The sequence below is a fragment of the Tachyglossus aculeatus genome, chromosome 26, assembly GCF_015852505.1.
Source record: "Tachyglossus aculeatus isolate mTacAcu1 chromosome 26, mTacAcu1.pri, whole genome shotgun sequence".
NCBI classification, from domain to species: Eukaryota; Metazoa; Chordata; class Mammalia; order Monotremata; family Tachyglossidae; genus Tachyglossus; species Tachyglossus aculeatus.
In genome coordinates, this window is record NC_052091.1 from 15,627,938 (window position 1) to 15,649,232 (window position 21,295).

The 21,295-nt window shown below is 47.7% G+C and overlaps 16 non-coding genes across 16 annotated transcripts; 6 read left to right on the plus strand and 10 right to left on the minus strand.

Moving 5' to 3' along the window:
* The first annotated feature begins 1,072 nt into the window (after positions 1–1,072).
* TRNAN-GUU lies at positions 1,073–1,146 on the plus strand. Its single transcript has one exon. It is a non-coding gene; the product is annotated as a tRNA-Asn (tRNA).
* Positions 1,147–1,849: 703 nt separating this feature from the next.
* TRNAS-AGA lies at positions 1,850–1,931 on the plus strand. The gene has a single exon. It is a non-coding gene; the product is annotated as a tRNA-Ser (tRNA).
* A 744-nt stretch (positions 1,932–2,675) lies between these two features.
* Positions 2,676–2,757, minus strand: TRNAS-GCU. Its single transcript has one exon. It is a non-coding gene; the product is annotated as a tRNA-Ser (tRNA).
* Positions 2,758–5,143: 2,386 nt separating this feature from the next.
* Positions 5,144–5,216, minus strand: TRNAF-GAA. The gene has a single exon. It is a non-coding gene; the product is annotated as a tRNA-Phe (tRNA).
* Positions 5,217–6,341: 1,125 nt separating this feature from the next.
* Positions 6,342–6,414, minus strand: TRNAA-AGC. Its single transcript has one exon. It is a non-coding gene; the product is annotated as a tRNA-Ala (tRNA).
* A 1,256-nt stretch (positions 6,415–7,670) lies between these two features.
* On the minus strand, positions 7,671–7,743 carry TRNAA-AGC. Its single transcript has one exon. It is a non-coding gene; the product is annotated as a tRNA-Ala (tRNA).
* Positions 7,744–8,396: 653 nt separating this feature from the next.
* TRNAD-GUC lies at positions 8,397–8,468 on the plus strand. Its single transcript has one exon. It is a non-coding gene; the product is annotated as a tRNA-Asp (tRNA).
* A 969-nt stretch (positions 8,469–9,437) lies between these two features.
* Positions 9,438–9,519, plus strand: TRNAL-AAG. Its single transcript has one exon. It is a non-coding gene; the product is annotated as a tRNA-Leu (tRNA).
* Positions 9,520–10,798: 1,279 nt separating this feature from the next.
* Positions 10,799–10,871, plus strand: TRNAK-UUU. The gene has a single exon. It is a non-coding gene; the product is annotated as a tRNA-Lys (tRNA).
* Positions 10,872–11,322: 451 nt separating this feature from the next.
* Positions 11,323–11,394, minus strand: TRNAA-UGC. The gene has a single exon. It is a non-coding gene; the product is annotated as a tRNA-Ala (tRNA).
* A 1,158-nt stretch (positions 11,395–12,552) lies between these two features.
* Positions 12,553–12,625, minus strand: TRNAF-GAA. The gene has a single exon. It is a non-coding gene; the product is annotated as a tRNA-Phe (tRNA).
* A 2,971-nt stretch (positions 12,626–15,596) lies between these two features.
* On the minus strand, positions 15,597–15,678 carry TRNAS-GCU. Its single transcript has one exon. It is a non-coding gene; the product is annotated as a tRNA-Ser (tRNA).
* Positions 15,679–17,309: 1,631 nt separating this feature from the next.
* On the minus strand, positions 17,310–17,382 carry TRNAA-AGC. The gene has a single exon. It is a non-coding gene; the product is annotated as a tRNA-Ala (tRNA).
* A 1,416-nt stretch (positions 17,383–18,798) lies between these two features.
* Positions 18,799–18,870, minus strand: TRNAE-CUC. Its single transcript has one exon. It is a non-coding gene; the product is annotated as a tRNA-Glu (tRNA).
* A 566-nt stretch (positions 18,871–19,436) lies between these two features.
* TRNAA-AGC lies at positions 19,437–19,509 on the minus strand. Its single transcript has one exon. It is a non-coding gene; the product is annotated as a tRNA-Ala (tRNA).
* Positions 19,510–20,724: 1,215 nt separating this feature from the next.
* On the plus strand, positions 20,725–20,796 carry TRNAD-GUC. The gene has a single exon. It is a non-coding gene; the product is annotated as a tRNA-Asp (tRNA).
* Positions 20,797–21,295: the final 499 nt, after the last annotated feature.

A 21,295-nucleotide genomic window follows, 5' to 3' on the forward strand; every position in this document is an offset into this window, starting at 1 on the left:
GCAACTTGTGCTATCCTCTTCTTCCTCCTCCTCCTCCTTCTCCTCCTTTTTCTCCTCTTCCTCCTCCTCCATTTTCTCCTTTCTTCCCCTCCATTTTCTCCTCTTCCCTCACTTGCTCCTTTTCCTCCTGTCCACCTCCTTCTCTTCCTCCTTCCTCTTCTCTTCCATATCCTCCTCCTCCTCCACCCCTCCTTCTCCTTCTCCTCCATTTTCTCCTCTTCCTCTTGTCCTCCTTCTCCTCTTCCCCCCTCCCTCTCCTCTTCCTCGTCCTGCTCCGTTTCCTCCTCCTATTTCTCCTCCATCTCCCCGTCTCCTCCTTTTGTTCCGTGTTCTCCTCCTCCATCTCTTCTCTTCCTCTACCCTCTTTCCTTTCAAGTTCCTCCTTACAGCTTCTTCATCTGCGCTGTGGAGGCTGCGTGCTTAAGATGTCGAACTTCAAATATAATGGGGTTCCCTACAAAAGTTCGGACCCTGCTCACAGATAATTTCTTTTGACCGCAGTGAGTGGGCCACGGAGTATTCTCAGAATTCAGAAAAGCCACTGGAGGCGGCTCTCCTCCAGGGCTAGCCTGTCTTTCTGCTCCCTTTCTGCGAACGGGAGCTCCCCGAGGAAGGACTAATATTAAAGAGTGTTTATTAAGTACCTGCTATGTGCAGAGCACTGGACTGAGAGCTTCGGAGAGTACAACAGGAGTACAGGGGACATTCCTTGCTCAAAAGGCACTTACACCGTAACAGAAGACAAGAACTTAAAATTACTCGGGAGCAGTAGAGTCCGGATGAAGACACTAAATGTCGAGTCGGATATAGAAGTAGTGCATGAATAAATCCAGGGGTGACTGTTAGGTGGATCCGCCTGGGAACGTTGGGGGTGAATTCGGGAAGGCTTGTTGGAGGAGGCGAGATTTGAGGAGGGATGTGACGATTTGCTCAGTGAATCGGTTTTTGCAGTCTGGGATTCCTGAAATTGAGCATTTTCGCTGTCCGATCCACCTTTTAGTAAATTTAGGCTGTGAGAACAAAGCAGCGTGGGAATCAAGTTCCCATAATGATAGAACGCAACCGCCGTCCGGTCTCTGTGGCGCAATCGGTTAGCGCGTTCGGCTGTTAACCGAAAGGTTGGTGGTTCAAGCCCACCCAGGGACAATTTTATTCCTTCCTGAAGGGTTTTTTCATCAAGTACTCGCGCCTCCTTCTACCTCATGTCTAACTCGCCAGTCCACCGGAGAGCCGGTTCGCTCCATCACGTCCACTCTCTCCTACCGCCCCATATCCGGGCACCATCTGCCCCCCATTTTCATTTAGGCCTTGCTGTTTGCAACGATTTGTGAGACACCATCCGCACCCTCAAGGGGTCAGATACAGGAATATTCATGAAGTGGAAGCAGAATGAATAACTGAGTGAAAAATTGGCTGCCCATTTGTACCTCTTCCAGGGAGGGCGTCCTGGGATTTGGAGAGCAACAATTGCATGTGGGACTACCATCTGTGTCCTACCGGTTTCTATTTCATGAAAGTGGAGGACGGTGTGTGTGAAGGTGGGGACGGGAGTTGAAGTCAAGCCTGTTTCATTCCGGATCGACTGGTGGCGGCTGAGAAACCTAAGAGGGCCAGGAGGTCCTTCAGATGTCATGGGGAATTGCCTGAATAAGAGGTGTCCCCCCGCTCCCCAAGTCGAGGAAACACTCCCCACCCTTCCTCCGCACCTTTCTGCTCAGGGTGGGAAGAGATGGAATTTGGATGACCCAAAGCAGGGTCCATCGACCCAGCGTATCTCCAATTGAAGAAAGCCACAAACATTGAACCTTCAAGACCACTTAGAGAACACGAAGAATCCATTACTCAAGTTGTAGTCGTGGCCGAGTGGTTAAGGCGATGGACTAGAAATCCATTGGGGTTTCCCCGCGCAGGTTCGAATCCTGCCGACTACGTGTCTCCTTTCATTTTGTTTTAGCTCTCCTTCCCACTTCAATCCCTACGATTACCTTTCTTGCGCAGACATGTGGAGAAAAGTGCTATGAGTAAAAAAAAAAAAATCTCCGGGGAACCCAATCTGTAAAAAATATTCACAGACAAATACTCAATTTCTCCCTCCGGATCGTGCCTACAAATTCAATTTGATCGGCAATCTGTGATCCTTCGTCTTGTCTTAAGCTGTCGAGTCGTCTCTGACCCATAACAAGTCGAAGGACCCTTCTCTCCCACAACGCCCCACTTCCATCTTGCCATCGTTCTGGTAGTGGATCCAAAGAGTTTTCTTGGTAAAAATACAGAAGTGGGTTACCATTGCCTCACTCTAAACTCCTGCCTATAAGACATTTAAGCTTCCCCATATCTTTTCCCCTACTCCCTCTCTTCTGCATCGTCTTTGCCTTTTTAGCTCTTGCTATTCACACCACACGTATTTATAGGTAGTTCATTTCGATGTCTGTCTGCCCCTGTAGACTGTAAGCTCGTTGTGGGAAGGGAACAACCTATCTTAGTTGAATTGCAGATACATTCTCCTCATTGACATTTCCAGGTTTAGACTTTTCCCCATAGAGAAGGTATCAGAGTCCGGGAAGCAATTTTCATCAGGAAAACTCAACACCTGTTCTTCCAGGTCCCACTTTACCCCGTTATTTCGCATCGACCTCGTGACTCTGGGACAAATGGGATGGAAAATAAGCTACTATCGACGAGGATGGGATTCGAACCCACGCGTGCAGAGCACAATGGATTAGCAGTCCATCGCCTTAACCACTCGGCCACCTCGTCACACTTTTCAATTTTCTCTCATTTACTTCTTGAATCAATCAATCAATCGTATTTATTGAGCGCTTACTGTGTGCAGAGCACTGTACTCAGCGCTTGGGAAGTACAAGTTGGCAACATATAGAGACAGTCCCTACCCAACAGTGGGCTCGCAGTCTAAAAGGGGGAGACAGAGAACAAAACCAAACATATTAACAAAATAAAATAAATAGAATAGATATGTACAAGTAAAATAAATAAATAAATAAATAGAGTAATAAATATGTATAAACATATATACATATATACAGGTGGAGAATGTGGAGAAGCAAGCCGTGGCTTTGAGATACGAATTACAGTTCCTAAGGCAGAAGCACGAAACGAACAGGGAAATGGAGGATGGAAGCTCACCTCCTCCAGGAGGCCTTCCCAGACTGAGCCCCTTCCTTCCTCTCCCCCTCGTCCCCCTCTCCATCCCCCCCCATCTTACCTCCTTCCCTTCCCCACAGCACCTGTATATATGTTTAGACTGTGAGCCCACTGTTGGGTAGGAACTGTCTCTATGTGTTGCCAATTTGTACTTCCCAAGCGCTTAGTACAGTGCTCTGCACATAGTAAGCGCTCAATAAATACGATTGATTGATTGATTGATTGATTGATTGAAGTAGGGGAGAATTGATTCAAATTTTCAAAGTCAAAAGCAAATCAAAAAATTCTCTACCACTCATACCACTCAACGGCGGATGTTCCGCTCAGTCAGAGGGAGTGCGAGCACAGCCGATTCCAGGAAGATCAGAACCCCCCGGAGAAGACCTTCCATTTCCAGACTTCAGGCAGGTTGTGGGGATGAACAGGGCCAGAATGAGGCGCAAGAGCAGAGCATCGAGAAGCGGCTGCTGGGCATCTGGGACATTAGTGGGAGGTGGACAGAAGGAGAATGCGAAGAGAGGAGGGAAAGGGGAGTGAGCTCAATTAGAGCATGCGCTGAAGACCCTGGCAAATGATTTCTCTGTACCTTAGTTACCTTTTCTGTAAAATGAGGATTAAGCCCTCTCTGGGACAGGGACTATGTCCAATCTGATTTTCTTGTATCCACCGCAGCACTTGAAACCCTTAGAGAACACGAAGGGAAGCTGCATGTTGCTTGCACTCGTGGCTGAGTGAGTAGGGCGATGGATTAGATAAACCAGTGGGGTTTCCCAGCGCAGGTTCGAATCTCGCCGATTACGTGTTTCCTTCTTAGGTGAATCTCTGCAATCATCTTTGCCCAGACATGTGGGGAAAAGTACTACGAGTAAAAATTTACAACGAATCCATTCTATACAAAATATTTATAGTCAAATACTTCATTTCTCCCTCTGGAACGTGCTTCGGCAATCTGTGATCCCTCGTCTGGTCTTATGCTGTCGAGTCGTCACTTACCAATAGCAATTCCGAGGATCCATCTTGCCATCGTTCTGGTAGTGGATCCATAGAGTTTTCTTGAAAAAAAAAAAAGAACTGAGTTACCATTACCTTATCTATCCCAGGGCTTAGAATAGTGCTTGACACATAGTACGCGACTAACATATACCATATTGCTATTATATGAAATATAATGACATTAATAATAATGAAAAAGTGACACTATGGTCAACGATGGGGAAAACAGAAAGTATGGTTCCCTGGTGGTCTAGTAGTCAGGATTCGGCGCTTTCACCGCCGCGGCCGGGCTTCGGTTCCCTGATCGGGAAGATTAAGTTTTACAATTTTCCTTTCCTTCCAAGCCCCAAATGGAAGCGATGAATGGACCTAGACACTTCAGATAACCCCCTTATCCCTTTTGCCCACTTGGCCTTTTTAGAAATTGAACGGAGCCGAGGAAACTGCGGCAACCCCCGGCTCTGCCAATTGTCAGCTGTGTGACTTTGGGCAAGTCATTTAACTTCTATGGGCCTCAGTTACATCATCTGTAAAATGGGAATTAAGACTGTGAGCGCCCGTGGGACAACCTGATCACCTTGTATCCTCCCCAGCGCTTAGAATAGTGCTTTGCACAAAATGAGCGCTTAATAAATGCCATCATTATCATTATTAACCCCGCTGAGTACTTGACATTCTATAGTCAGAGCGTGGTGCTCTGATTAGTGACGTTCCTCAACTACTGTTCTAGTGCACTTTAGAAAGCCGAACGCGGTGCTGATTTGTGTTAATGTCCTTGGCGCTAGGACGGGAAAAATGGAAACAAGCAAATAGGAAAGAAGAGAGAGGGGGACAGTGACAATACAAGTGACAGCAGCACTGCTTCCTAGCCACTGACATAGGAGCCGCTACGGCCACGGTTTAGGCTGGAGCAGGAAAAAGTGAGTGAACCGAAACGTTTTCTCTGCCTTCGGAGAAAGGATTTGCTGAGATGTAAAAACCAAAGACGTGCCGAAACCCGGGATCGAACCAGGGACCTTTAGATCTTCAGTCTAACGCTCTCCCAACTGAGCTATTTCGGCTAGCTTAAAAGTGCATTCTTAACAACGATGCTCGCGTTATACCAAATTGAAATCTTGAGGTAATGTTTTTGAATAGTTATAGTGGCAGCGGGGACAGACACTATACCCTACATGCAAATTGATGTCGATCACCTTTTAGCGTTCAGAATGAGGATTTCTGGAAACCTAAATGGAACCATCTGACCTCTGGTTGGGTAAAATCCAAGCCCAATGCAAAGTGGTTAAGATTTCTGGCTTTTTGGCCCTCCGACCCAAACAGAATGTCACGGGAAGCAGGGGGTGGGGGGGAGCGCTGTAAGTAAGTAAGTAAGTGAGTTACCACTGCCTTCTTCCTCACAGTCAATTTGAGTCACCGCCTTCGACTCTCGCCCGCTGCTGCCCAACACAGGCGAGTTTTGACTTGTAGCAGATTGCCTTCCACTCGCTAGCCACTGCCCAAGCTAGAAACGGCATGGGTATGCCACTGCTTGACTCTCCGTCCAGTAACCTAGACGGGTGGAGTACTGGAAACTCTTCATGTGCGGTCCTGAAAGAGTCAATCTGGGACCCCGTGTGCCCTTTATTCACGCCACCTTCAGCCCCACAGCATTGGCGTCCATATCCGTCATTTGTTTATTTATATTAATGTCTGTCTCTCCGCTACAGTGTACACTTCATATGGACAGGGAACGTGAGTACAGACTCTGTTATTTTGTACTCCCCAAAGCGCGTTGTACGGTGCTCCGCATCCAGTGAGGGCTCAATAGATACGATCGATTGATTGATGCTAATATGGAAAGGGCCTGTAAAATAAGAAGATTCGGTCCTTCAATTTCTGGGACACGGGAGCCAGTGGAGGCTTTTGAGGAGAAGAGAGAAGTGGTTCGAACGATTCTTCAGGAAGAGAATCCGTTCAGCTGCATAGAATATAGATCAGAAGTAAGGGAGCCCGGAAGTAGAGAGACCAAACAGGAGGCGAATGGAACTGTTTTAGCGGAGGCAAGAACAGAACATGTAGCCAGATGGGGATGCAAATTCTACAGACAGTAAGTATCTACATCTGAACCCGATGTTTCAAAAGCAAAAACAAATAAAGCATGCCGTAGAGTCGCCATGGTTCGTAACTGTTCGGGGAAATGGCAAAAATGGAGGATGCGGGCATCGATCCCGCTACCTCTCGCATGCTAAGCGAGCGCTCTACCATCTGAGCTAATCCCCCAACCGCGATCGGTTTGGCTGTGTGTGTTCGGACATCACTGCCAAGTACGGTGAGGCGGGACCCTATTGGATTCAAATGGTCTCGGCTTTCCGGCAGCGGTGACGAGACTGATTTACCTCCTACCTCCCAGGATCTGTGCGGTTCTGGACCAGGCTCTTTCAGGGATAGCAGAAGTGCAAAAGGCATTTATTCATTTATTCAGTCGTATTTATGGAGCACTTATTGTGTGCAGAGCACTGTACTAAGCGTTCTAGAGTGTACAATGCAACAATAAATGGAAACATTTCCCGCCCCGTCCGTGACCTGAAGGGGTTTAGAGTCAGGACAGACTTAAGAAGCTGATATGGAGTCTTTCACTGCACGAATACATCTGGGGTATGGGGGCTGAGTGATCTGAACTGGGCTTCTGAACCGCACTGTAAACCCTGAAGTCTGCTAAAATTCATTCATTCATAAAAGACAACAGTAGCAGGGTGAGTAGCAGAGGGAGGGCTGATTACAGGATTGCAGGTTACTCCCCCTCCTCCTGATGTAAAAGGAGTAAAAGGATGTGGTGACCGTTTGAATTAAATGACGTCCGAGAAGCGCGTATGTTTCCGTAATGGGTGGCCTGAACCAGGTGAAAAATCTCCTTGCCTAACCGGGCATCGAACCTGCGCCGCGACAGTGAGAGCGCCGAATCCTAACCACTAGACCACCAGGGAAAGTGAGACTCTTTTTTATTCCTGAAAACCTTCAAATTATTTATTTATATTAATGTCTGTCTCCCCTCTAGAATGTACACTTCATATAGGAAGGGAACGTGAGGCTAGACTCTGTTCTTGTGTACTCCCCAAAGGGCGTAGTATAGTGCTGTGCATCCAGTGAGGGCTCAATAAACACAGTCGATTGACTGATGCTTATTTGGAAAAGGTCTGTAAGAGAAGAAGGTTCAATACTTCAATTTCCTGGTCACGGGAACCAGTGGAGCCTTTTGAAGAGAACAGAGAAGTGGTCCGAACGATTCTACAGGAAGAGAATCCGTTCAGCGGCATGTAATATAGATCGGAAGAAGGGGAGCCCGGAGGTAGAGAGACCAAAGAGGAGGCGAATGGAACTGTTTTATCGGAGGCAAGACCAGAACCTGTAGCCAGATGGGGATGCAAATTCTAAAGTCCGAAGCATCATCATTTGAACCTGTTGCTTCAACAGCTAAAACAAATAAAGGATGCCATAGCGTCGCCAAGACTCGTAACTGCTCGGGGAAACGGCAAAACTGGAGGATGCGGGCATCGATCCCGCTACCTCTCGCATGCTAAGCGAGCGCTCTACCATCTGAGCTAATCCCCCAGCAGTTACCATGTGTTCGGTGTCTGTTCGGACATTCTGGGTACATACGGCAAGTCAGTAAATACCACTGATGGCTTGCTGGCTGCAGCACTTTCTTACTCAAAATGTGCGCTGTTATGCGAAGCACTTGCTTACATATATATTTTCTGACAGTACCTTGAGTTTATGTTACAGGCTCGTAACAAAAGGCCCCCGCCTCTTCCTCTACCCATTGTGTTTTCCCAGCCCATCTGGCCTTTTCTCCCTTGGGTCCAGGTCCCCACACCTGTCCACCCAGGTTCTGCTTTTCCCCAGGTTCAGCTTCTCAGAGTCTAGGTGTTCTGGTCTTTTCGGCGAACCCCCCTGCTTTGTACGACTGCAATAACTCCCAGAGCAGCGCCGGTCCGGCTGGGCAATCCCGCCGGCATCTGGACCCGGACGATTGAGGACCAATTGCTGAGTGGAGTCGGAATGAGGATTCCTCTGCTGTGACTCATGGGTTTCACTGGAAAGACCTCGTGGAGTTGAGACCGTCATTCTTCCGGAGATAACAGTGGACTCTTTCTTCTGCCATCCATGTCAATTGAAGCACCAGAATCATTTTTAGTGGAGCTAGGCGAAATATCATCAGTCAGCAGGGTCTACTAGGGTATCAAAAAGCCCACCGAGCGTGTTCCTCGTTAGTATAGTGGTGAGTATCCCCGCCTGTCACGCGGGAGACCGGGGTTCGATTCCCCGACGGGGAGGAAAGTATATTTTCCTTTGCCTTTTCCCTTCCTGCTGAAAGTGACTCTTCCTTTGTAAGGTGCGACTTTAATTGTGGACTCGTGGGCTGTGTCCATAGTGGAAGTATGATCAATTAAACTTCGGACTGGCTACATGGGATCGCGTGAAAGTCAGAGATGTGGGAAGAGACGAAAGGGGCCGAGTCAACAAATAAGTATTGAAGAAACTCCCTTTCCGTTTCGGGCTCCTCTTCATGTTTAGTTTTACTCTAAATTCTGGGAGAGCTGCCATTGTGTTTGGAAGATTTACTGTCCGCATCTGAGAATGTACGTCGGCGACAGGGAGATAAGGAACAACCAGTGTGAGGGAGTGTGTGGGTGTACGTTTGTCAGTCCTATAACATCAATCATTTATTAGTGACGAATTCAGAGGTTGGACCGAGTGGATAAAGTCAGCTTTTCCCTGAAACATTTTCTTAGTCAGAAAGACGTTAGTGAGGAACCTACAAATCCCACATCTCTGCTTTTGTAACTAGGACACAGGGGGATAAGGTAAAACAAGTGAGTGGGGGCGGGGGGGGGGGGCGGGGCGGTGGCATTACAATAATCATTAATCAGCCACCAATTTAGAGTTTAGTGATTCGGGCAACTGCAGGTGTTGCCTGAAAGGTTTTCTAGATCAGAAGACGTGGCTGAGGAGCCTTAAGAGAGAGGATTCATTCACTCATTCATTCAACTGTATTTATTGAGCACTTTTTGTGTGCAGAACTCTGTACTAAGCGTTTAGAAAGTACAATTCGGCAATAAAGAGAAACAACCCCTGCCCACACCGGGTTTACGGTCTAAAAGGGGGTAGAATGACAGACTCCAATTAAGTCTTGCTATTGGATGATGGTGGTGAAACAAATAATAGGGCGGATTCTATTATCTATAACAATGTCAATCTTCTGAAAAGATTATCTAGAAGGTCCTGAAGTAGTGCTGTCGTCAGGTAGTGTGGCCGAGCGGTCTAAGGCGCTGGATTAAGGCTCCAGTCTCTTCGGAGGCGTGGGTTCGAATCCCACCGCTGCCATTTACATTTTGCGTTTTTGTTTCGGGTCGCGCAGTGCCATTACCATGAAAAATGTCCAAGTTGGATTGTACCTAGCCTTAAACGCGTGTCGGCTCCCCTCCAGGTTCCATCTCCTCTTGAGAGCCTCTCAGCACCAGGAACTAACCACAGGGAAAACCCGTGAGTGTGACGGGATGTGATATCTGTAGCCTGCTCGAGATAAGGGACCCACGGGTTACTCCTGCCCTTGAACAGGGTCGCGTGTTTTGCTCCTCTGATGCTAGTCGCGACTAGGTGAAGTGGACAGCTGGGATGGTTTCTCCTCCGTCCTTTACACTCTGCCAAACGTTTAGTTCAGTCCTCTGCAGTGCCTTCTGCAGAGGATGTAGCTAATTACTCAGTCAATTAATTAATCATATTAATTGAGCGCTTATTTGTCCAGAGCACTGTACTAAACGCTTGGAAGAGTACAATCTTACGGAGATGGTAGACACGTTCCTGCCCACAATAAACTTACAGTCTAGAGGGGGCCAATCAATCAATGTATTTGCTGAGCGTTTATTGTATGCAGAGCACGATATTGAGCGCTAGAGAAATGACAATACAATAGAATTGATTGACAAGATTCTCACCGATAAAGATTTTACAGTCTATGGGGAGAGACAGACACTGAAATACATTACAGATAGGGGAAATGGAAGGGTGTGAGGGTATGTCCATAAGTGCTGTGGATCTGAGGGTGAATATAATAATAATAATTATTTGTTAAGCGCTTACTATGTGCCAAGCACTAAATATCAAAGGGGCCTATGTCTGATTCCCAAATGTATAGTATTTCCCAGGGCTTAGTACAAAGCTCCACACACAGTGAGAGTTCTGCCACTATACAAGTTCTACTATTACCACTACTACCAAAACTACTGCTACTACCAGCCATACTACTAGAGAAGCAGTACGGCTTAGTGGAAAGAGCAAGGGCTTGGGAGTCAGGGGTTGTGGGTTTTAATCCCGACTCCGCCACTTGTCAGCTTAACTTCACTGTGCTTAACTTCCCTGTGCTTAACTTGTCATCTTAACTTAACTTCCCTGTGCCTCAGTTACCTCAGCAGTAAAATGGGGATTAAGACTGTGAGCTCTGAGTGGGACAACCTGATTACAAATACCATTATAATTATTACTATTATTATTATTACTACAGTGCTGGACACAGAGCATCGGAATATGTTGTCCAGATGGAAAATTGAGAAAACATAAATGAGTCATAAATCGGAAAGACTTTCAATCGCCCACTTTTCACGGAGCCCGGGTAGCTCAGTCGGTAGAGCATCAGACTTTTAATCTGAGGGTCCAGGGTTCAAGTCCCTGTTCGGGCGGCTGTTTATTTTGTTAATTGCTCCCGCTACACGACACTGACCCTAATAAAGACTTAGGAACTTGTATTAGATTGGGATATTCCGGAACCTTCTATCAATACCAGTGATTATATTGATTTTGCTCTTATTCAGTGTCAAGAGTTTGAGTAGAGTCGAGATAATCAGACCACGTACCTTCCCTGTACTACAACGGGACTCACAATCTTAAAAGGAAAGAGATTAGAGATCCTATAACAACGTCAGGTATGAGGAACCTCTAAGGCTCAGAAAGGCTCACTGATTAACGCAAGGCGACCAGTCAGATTTAAGACGATCCTGGGGTAAAAGTCATGATTATTTCATTAATTCCGATTGCACCAAGAATTACTACAATAATATTTTGTACGAACACAGTTGCTTTGTGGGAAGCTAACTCTTTAATTCTAAAACTTTGGCTAATGTTAAAAACCAATGGAGATGCCGGGGATCGAACCCGGGGCCTCATACATGCAAAGCATGCGCTCTACCACTGAGCTACATCCCCCAACTGAAGACCCTCTCCCGATTTCTCTCACCTGACCGTTTACCAATCTCCGGGCATTTCTGTAACCATCTACTGCTTCGTTTTGGGAACGCCTCCCACTCTCGGGGCCATAGAGGAACTGCTTGTGATGGGAACGAAAGGTAAACCTGGGATTGATTGCCCAGTACGACCCTTCCTATCTTTGCTGGTCTTTCTCTCTTATTTCTGCCCCTCTGCCTCTATCTGTTTCTGCTTCTCTACTAGTTCCTTCTGTCTGTGTCAATCTCTCTCAATCTCTATTTCGCCTTCCCTCCCTCTTCCTCTTTCCCTCTTCAGGCGGTGAAACCACGCTGGATTTCCATTATATCACCTTAACCACTCGGCCACGACTACCATTTGCGAAATAATTTCCTTCAGTGAAAGATGCGCCGTATTTTGGGATCTTGCGTTGTCTGTTATTTAACTTCAATCTCTTCCCACGCTGAGCAGAAAGGGAGGGAGGAGGGAGACGCTTCCTCGACTGGAGGCTATCAGTCCATTTTTCACCACACCGAGCTGGTTAGTCTTCTTATTTGGAAATAGCAAAGCCCCTTTGGGCCCGTTGCCTTGCAAATGAACCCTGTGTGAGACATGGATTGTGTCTGATCCGATTATCCCAGCCCTACCCTAGACCTAGCCCTTTAGCCATCCCGACTCTCTCTTTCTAATCCCGCCTCCGCCACTTGTCTGTTGTGTGAACTTGGGCAAGTCACTTAACTTGTCTGTGCCTCAGTTCCCTCATCTGTAAAATGGGGATTGAGACTGTGAGCCCCACGTGGTACAGGGACTGTGTCCAACCCTATTTGTTTGTATCCATCCTAGCGCTTAGTACAGTGCCTGGAACAAAGTAAGCGCTTAATAAATACCATTATTATTATTTCCCTTTTCTTTGGACGTTCTTCAACTACTGTTATAGTACGGTATATAAACTCCTCCGCGATTCTGACTGGGGTTTCTGCCCTTGGCGCTGGGACGGGAAGGAATTAAACAAGCCTATAAGGAAGAAACGAAAAGGGGACAGTGACAAAACACAAAAGCAAAAGTGACAAAAGCACAAGGTCTCTTCTAGCTATGGCTTAGGGTGGAGCACGTCTCCCGGCCTTTGGGGAAAGCATTTATGGAGTCAAAGAAAACACTGCTTGCCGAAACCCGGGATTGAACCAGGGACCTTTAGATCTTCAGTCTAACGCTCTCCCAACTGAGCTATTTCGGCCCGTTTTTAGTAAGTCCTCACAATGATACTCGTGTTATAGCAAAGTGTCCCCGTTCCTGGCTTCATTGTCCCTGCAGAGGGAGGGGAATGAAGCCAGAGGCGTCTCAGCAGACCCTATCAAAAAATCTCCCTGTTCCTAGGTAATAGTGCTCCCCTGGGAAGGAGAGATAGAGAAGGTTTCTGAGAAATCAAAATCAGCCTCCATTCCGGTCCTCAACTCTACAGCCCCTGCTCGGGGAGAGGTTTGGAAGCGGAGCTGACTCTTCTTCTCTCCCGCAGCCCCCCCCCCCCCCCCGGCTCCTCGGGGCGCAGAGCGGCGGATGGGACGGAGAGGAGGCCCAGGGGGGCCGGGGACTGGAGGGGGAGAAGCAGGGCCCGCCAGCCCCGGGGGATCGATGATTTATTCGTTTTTAAATGAAAGGAATGCCCTCCGTCCCCTCCCTCCGGCCAGTCCTGTCCAGTGCCGGGGGGTTTGTTTTAGATCGGGGGCGGCAGTGAGGGTAGCTGTCCGGCTCCGTCCTCTCCACTCCCGCAGCCCCGAGGGCGGCATGGTGGCGGCGGGGATAGGAGTGGCAGCAGCAGCTCTCCCGGACTAGCCGGGAGACCCCCGGCTCCGGAGGACCATCCGGTCCCCCTCCCCCCCTGCCGCACGGGCAGCGCCAGGCTCACCCGCACACGCTCGGATTTCGGAGGAAACCTTGCTGGCTTCCGAGGTCAGCCTGGATTCCTTCCTTTCCAGCTTGCCGGAAAGTCTCTCCTCCCTCTTCCCCAGGGTTTCCCCTTCGCTCGCCGGATGGGGAGACCTCCTAATTCCCTGCGGAAATCAGATTGTGCCGAAGGTATATGAGACCCCTGCCTCTTACGGATATCTTGAAGGATTTATGCTGAATAAACTTCAATAACAATAACTATTCCTCACTATCATGGAACCAAAGCAGAGATTCCCGGCGATCGGTAAGAACTAATCTTCCTGGCTAGTTCAGTCGGAAGAGCGTGAGACTCTTAATCTCAGGGTCGTGGGTCCGAGCCCCTTGTTGGGCGCAAGTCTTTTTCTTTCGTTTCTAAATAGATTTCTCTCGAAAAAGATTATTCGAGTGCTAGCTAGACTCCCCCCAAATCCTCCGTCCACTATCGTGCGCTTTGGCCTCTTCAGCGATTTGAGCCCCGGGACCTCTCGCACAGCAAGCAAGGATCACAATGAACCACTCGCGAGGGAGACACTCCCTCCTCCCCAACATCCTCCTTGCCTCCATCGCCCGCCTTTCCCACACGATGTCTGTTGGCGTGCAAGCTAACCGGGGTGGAAGGGGATTGAAGAGGAGCGATCACCGGCGGTGACCTCTAGTCCCTTGGGGAGGGTTTCAGCCCCAAACTCGGCACTGAGCAGGGGTTCTTATTGTTGTGTTAAGAAGATAATGATGATAATAGTATTATTATTATTAGCGGTAAAGGGGACAGCGACACAAAACTTGACCGCAATTCCCTCTTTTCCGTGTCGCCACTGAATTTCTCCTGAATCAACTTCCCCCGGAATTCAATTCGAACTACTGGTTGGCCTCAACCCTTCTGCATTGTGCAAAGAAGCAGATTAGCCTGGTGAAACAAGCGTGGGAGTCAGGAGACCTGGGTTTCATTCTGGGCTCTGGCACACGCTAGCTTTGTGGCCTTAGGGAAGTCATTTAATTTCTATATGGAAATAAGATACCTGTCCTCCCACCCACTTAGACTGTGACCCAAGTGTGAGACAGGGTGTGGGCCCGATCTTCTTCTATTGCAGCAACCCCAGTGCTTATCACATAGTAAGGGTTTAAGAAATAATTGAGTTATTCCCGCTACCATAGCTGGGAAGGGGGAGAGCATCCCCGAAGACAGCGTTCTGCTATTATCTCTGAGGAAATGGGGTTGGGGTGTGGGATGCCCCACTCCAGCAATCCCATCCCTTGCGTTCCTGTGAACATCGCTGGAGAGACCCGCACGAGGACACTGATTGCTTAAAGAACTAAAATTGAACTCCTGCGTTGGCCGGGAACCGAGCTCGGGTGAACTGCGTGGAAGGCAGCTATGCTAACCACTATGCCACCAACCCTACTCTCCCTCTTTCCTAAAATGTAGCCCTAACAAATCCTGAGATGCTTTAGCCCTTTCAGCCAAACTACCAGGATTTGCTATTATGTGGGGCGTTTTTGAAGGTAATTTGGGCCAGTCCTGAGTTTTTAAGGAATCTCCTCCTTTTGGGCCAGTCCTGGATTTTTAAGGAATCTTCTCCGGGGCCTTTTGCCCAGTTTCTCCCCCCCTTGGAAAGTGACGGACCGAGGAGGAAAAGTTTACTATTGGCCCTCTCTTTGACATTCAGCCCTTTGTTGTCTTTAACTAACTGACCCTAGGGCTTGTAGAACAGTTTAGGAGTCAAGCTCAGATCGCCCAGTGCACGTATCCCAAAGTTATTCGTGCACTGAAAGACTCAAAAACAGGTCCCCTACCCCCACCCTGGAGGGTGTGTGTGTGGGCGGGTCCCCACTTTAAACTCCTGCCTATAAGACATTTACGCTTCCCCATTTCTTTTCCCCTACTCCCCTCTCTTCTGCATCGCCTTTCCTATTCACACCACCCTCGGGCCCTCAGACCGTACGTATTTATACGTAGTTCATTTCGATGTCTGTCTCCCCCTGTAATAATAATAATAATTATGGCATTTATTAAGCGCAAAGCACTGTTCTAAGCGCTGTAGACAGTAAGCTCGTCTACAGTAAACTCCCCCTTTAGACAGTAAACTGGGAAGGGTACAACATATCTTAATTGGATACCAGATACATTTTCCTCATTTATTACCTTCTCAGGTTTAGACTTTTCCCCATAGAGAAGGTATCGGAATCCGAGAAGCAATCAGGAAAACTGAACAGCTGCTCTCCCAGGTGCCACTCGCATCGACCTCGTGACTCTGGAACAAGTTGGGTGGAAAATAAGCTCCTAACGACAAGGATGGGATTCGAACCCACGCGTGCAGAGCACAATGGATTAGCAGTCCATCGCCTTAACCACTCGGCCACCTCGTCACACTTTTCAGTTTCTTCTCACTTACTTCCTGAATGTGGAGAAGCAAGCCGTGGATTTGAGATACGAATTACTGTTCCTCAGTCCGAAGTACGAAGCGAACTGGACCTGATGAGGGAATAGAGGATGGAAGTAGGGGGGAATCTATGCAAATTTTCAAAGTCAAATGACTTCTCTGTGCCTTAATTACCTTATCTGTTAAATGGGGATTAAGCCCCCTCTGGGACAGGGACTATGTCCAATACGATTTTCTTGTATCCACCGCAGCACTTGGACCCCTTAGAGAACACGAAGGGGAAGCTTTATGTGGGTTGTACACGTGGCTGAGTGGTAAAGGTGATGGGATTAAAATCCACTGGGGTTTCTCCACGCAGGTTTGAATCTTTCTGATGTGGGGGAAAATAATATGAGTAAAAACTTACAACGAATCCATTCTGTAAAAAGTATTTATAGTCAAATACTTCATTTCTCCCTCTGGAATGTTCTTCGGTAATCTGTAAGCCCTCGTTTTGTCATGCTGTCAAGTCGTCTCTGACCCATAGCAATTCCAAAGATCCATCTGGCATCGTTCTGGTAGTGGATCCATAGAGTTTTCTTGGAAAAAAAAAATGAAGTGAGTTACCACTGCCTTATCTATCCCAGAGCTTAGAGTAGTGGTTGACACATAGTACGCGCATAACGTATACCATATTGCTATTATGTGAAATATAATGACATTAATAATAATGAAAAAGCGACACTATGGTCAACGATGGGATAATGAAAAGTGTGGTTCCCTGGTAGTCTAGTGGTCAGGATTCGGCGCTTTCGCCGCCTCCCGGGTTCGATTCCCGGCCAGGAAAGATTAGGCTTTTCAATTTTCCTTTGCTTCCAAGCCCCAGATTAATTCATTCATTCAATCGTATTTATTGAGCGCTTACTGTGTGCAGAGCACTGTACTAAGCGCTTGGGAAGTACAAGTTGGTAACATAAACGATAACATCCTAACCCAGATGTAAGCGAGAACTGGACCTAGACACTTCAGATAACCCCCTTATCCCTTTTGCCCACTTGGCCTTTTTAGAAATTGAACGGAGCCGAGGAAACTGCAGCAACCCCCGGCTCCGCCAATTGTCAGCTGTGTGACTTTGGACAAGTCACTTAGCTACTCTGTGTTTCAGTTCCCTCATCTGTAAAATGGGGATTAAGACTGTGAGCCCCCGTGGGACAATCTGATCACCTTGTAACCTCCCCAGCGCTTAGAACAGTGCTTTGTACATAGTAAGCGCTTAACAAATATCACCATTGTTATTATTAACCCCGATGAGTACTTGACATTCTATAGTCAGAGCGTGACGCTCTGATTAGTGACGTTCCTCATCTACTGTTCTAGTGCAATTCCCTTCAGGAAGAGAATCCGTTCAGCTGCATGGAATATAGATCGGAAGGAGGGGCGTCCGGAGGCAGAGAAACCAGCGAGGAAGCGAATGGAACTGTTTTATCGGAGGCAAGACCAGAACTTGTAGCCAGATGGGGGTGCAAATTCTACAGACAGGAAGTATCTACATTTGAACCTGATATTTCCACAGCTAAAATAAATAAAGCATGCCATAGAGTCGCCATGAATCGTAACTGCTCGGGGAAATGACAAAAATGGAGGATGCGGGCATCGATCCCGCTACCTCTCGCATGCTAAGCGAGCGCTCTACCATTTGAGCTAATCCCCCAGACGTATTTATCCCTCCTGTGTCTGTTCGGTCATCTTTGCCAAGTACGGTGAGGCGTGACCCTATTGGGTTCAAATGGCCTCGGCTTTCCGGCAGCGGTAACGAGACTCATCGTTTCGAACTGTAGTTGGCTGTAGGTCTGAGTGCGTGTGTGTGTGTGTGTGCGTGTGTGTGTGTGCGTGTGTGTGTGTGTGTGTTTCGGTGCAGGGGGAAGGAGGAAGGGAAGGGGAAGCAGAATATCCCAATGTGAGCTCCTTGTTCGGGTAGCCCATTTTTGAAAGAATAATAATAATAGTAATTGTGGGAACTGTAATAAGCAGTTTGTTAAGCGCTTGTTACGTGCCAGGCACTCTACTAAGCGCTGAAGTGGATACAATCAAGGAGGTTAAGCACAGTCCCTCTCCCACACGGGGTTTACAGCCTTAATCCCCAATTTACAGACAATCAAATTGAGGCATAGAGAAGTGAAGTGACTTGTCCAAGGTCACATGGCAGACAAGTGGCAAAGCAGATATTAGAACCCGGGATTAGACCACTGGGAACGACTTGGACTGCAGAAAGGGTGTGATGGAGAAGGACTCAACCGTTTCCCCTGTCCTTTGAAGTCTCAGGGAGACAGAGGTTGGGGAGCGGGCCCGAATCCCGATCCACTGAGACTGGCGCTGAGCAATAGAAAATATCGTCCAAATCCGCCAGGGACGGGGGTGGGAGGGGTGACAGAATTGCTGGAAATTTCCCAAAGGAATAAGGACTTGAACAGCATCATTGAGAGCCATAGAAAGTGGTGGCCCCTGGGAAGTAGTATGCGTGGTGCAGTACGATAGCATTGACGGTTGAGCTCTGACTCGTGATTGCTGGAATAACGGTTTACTTCTGAGTCTTAGAACTGGGGAATGGTAAATTTTTTCTCTTTCTTCCCGAGAGCATCATTCTCAGGCCCACGATGGAATTCCACCTCCTTCTACCTCCCCGGATCTATGCGGCTCTGGACCAGGCTCTTTCAGGATAGCAGAAGTGCAAAAGACATTTATTGATTCAGTTCAGTCGTATGAATAGAGCCCTTATGAATAGAGTGCAGAGCACTGTACTAAGCGTTCTGGAGTGTACAATGCAACAATAAACGGAAACATTTCCTGCCCCGTCCGTGACCTGAAGGGGTTTAGTTAGAGTCAGAACAGACTTAAGAAGCTGATATGGAGTCTTTCAGTGCACGAATACATCTGGGGCATGTGGGCTGAGTGATCTGAACTGGGCTTCTGAACTGCACTGTAAACCCTGCTAAAGTCTGCTAAAAGACAATAGCAGGATCGCAGGTTTCTCCCCCTCGTCCTGATGTAAACGAAGTGAAAGGTGTGGTGACCGTCTGAAGCACATATGTTTCCGAACTGGGTGGCCTGAATGAGGTGAAAAATCTTCTTCCCTGACCGGGAATCGAACCCGGGCCGCGGCGGTGAGAGCGCCGAATCCTAATCACTAGACCACCAGGGAAACTGGTCCTCCTTTATTCCTGATAACCTTCAAATTATTTCTTTACATTAATGTCTGTCTCCCCTCTAGAGTGTATACTTCATATGTACACTCTAGAGTGTACATAGGGAACGTGAGAACAGACTCTGTTATTTTGTACTCCCCAAAGCGCGTAGTACAGGGCTCTGCATCCAGTGAGGGCTCAATAAATACAATCGATTGACTGATGCTTATTTGGAAAAGGCCTGTAAGAGAAGAACGTTCAATCTTTCAATTTCCGGGTCACGGGAGCCAGTGGAGCCTTTTGAGGAGAACAGAAAGGTGGTCCGAACGATTCTTCAGGAAGAGAATCCGTTCAGCGGCATGTAATATAAATCGGAAGGAGGGGAGCCCGGAGGTAGAGAGACCAAAGAGGAGGCGAATGGAACTGTTTTAGCGGAGGCAAGACCAGAACCTGTAGCCAGATGGGGATGCAAATTCTACAGTCCGAAGCATCTTCATTTGAACCCGATGCTTCAACAGCTAAAACAAATAAAGGATGCCATAGCGTCGCCAGGACTCGTAACTGCTCGGGGAAACGGCAAAACTGGAGAATGCGGGCATCGATCCCGCTACCTCTCGCATGCTAAGCGAGCGCTCTACCATCTGAGCTAATTCCCCAACAGCTGTCGGTTATTTTCTGTCTGTTCGGACATTATCGGTACATATGCAAGTCAGGATCATATTGGATTCATGTCTTCGGTTTTCCGGCAGAGGTGACGAGACTCATCGCTTCTAACGGTAGTTGGCTGTAGGTGATGAGAGACTGCATTCATGCTTTCCTCGGACATGTGAGTTTTTAACTAAAGAGCTTGGCTTCTTAGGTTTTCCTATCACGCAATCATGCAAATAAAAGTAGCATTTTCTCCGACAAACCATGGGCTAATGACTTAAATTAGTTATGGCTTGAGACTTGTTCTGTCTGATTACCAACAGTCTAAAACTCTGGCAAAGGTTTTCTTCATTGAAAAGCAATTTTCATTTGCCATGTTAGATCTCCCTTCTGTGTTGCTTGGATCTGTGACCTGTGGACATTTGATATTCGCTCCACTCCAAAACCCCACAGCACTTATATACATATCTTTAAATTAGATCATATAAATTACCCATTTATTAATATTAATGTTTGTCGCCCCTTTTATACTGTAAGCTCGTTCTGGGCAGGGAACGTATCTCCTAATTCTGTTGCATTGTGCTCTCCTAAGCGCTAAGTACAGTACTCTGCACTGACTAAGCGCTTAATAAATACCATTGATGGTTTGTTGGCTGCAACACTTTCTTACTCAAAGTGTGCGCTGTTATGCGAAGCACTTGCTTACGTACATATTTTCTGACATTACCTTGAGTTTATGTTACAGGCTCGGAACACAGGGACCCTGCCTCTTTGTCCACCCATGGTGTTTTCCCAGCCCATCTGGCCAGTTCTCCCTTGGGTCCAGGTCCCCACACCTGTCCACCCAGGTTCTGCTTTTCCCCAGGTTCAGCTTCTCAGTCTAAGTGTTCTAGTCTTTTCGGCGAATCTCCCCTGCCTCGTACGATTGCAATAATTCCCAGAGCAGCGCCGGTCCGGCTGGGCAATCCCGTGGGCATCTGGACCCGGACGATTGAGGAGTAGCTGCTGAGTGGAGTCGGAATGAGGATTCCTCTACCGTGACTCGTGGGATTCTCTGGAAACACCTCGTGGAGTTGAGACCGTCATTCTCCCGGAGATAACAGTGGACGCTTTCTTCTGCCATCCATCTCAATTGTAGCACCAGGGTCATTTTTAGTGGAGCTAGGCGAAATGTCATCAGTCACCAGGGTCTACTAGGGTATCAAAAAGTGTGTCGAGCGTGTTCCTCGTTAGTATAGTGGTGAGTATCCCCGCCTGTCACGCGGGAGACCGGGGTTCGATTCCCCGACGGGGAGTAAAGTACTTTTTCCTTTCTGCTGAAAGTGACTCTTCCTTTGTAATGTGCGACTGTAATTGTGGACTCGTGGGCTCTGTCTACAGAGGGAGTATGATCAATTAAACTTCGGACTGGCTCCCTGGGGTGGGAGACGACATGGGACCTTGCGAGAGTCAGAGATTGGGGAAGAGACGAAAGGGGCCGAGTCAACAAATAAGTACTGAAGAAACTCCTTTTCCGTCCTGGGCTCCTCTTCATCTTTAGTTTTACTCTGAATTCTGGGAGAGCTGCCTTTTTGTTTCGAAGATTTAGTAACCGCATCTGAGTCTGTAGGTCAGCGACAGGGAGATAAGGAAAAACCAGTGTGTGAAAGTGTGTGCGTGTACGTTTGTCGGTCCTACCACGTCAATCATTTATTAGTGACAAATTCAGAGGTTGGACCTAGTGGATAAAGTCAGCTTTTCCCTGAAACATTTTCTAAGTCAGAAAGACGTTAATGAGGAACCTACAAATCCCGC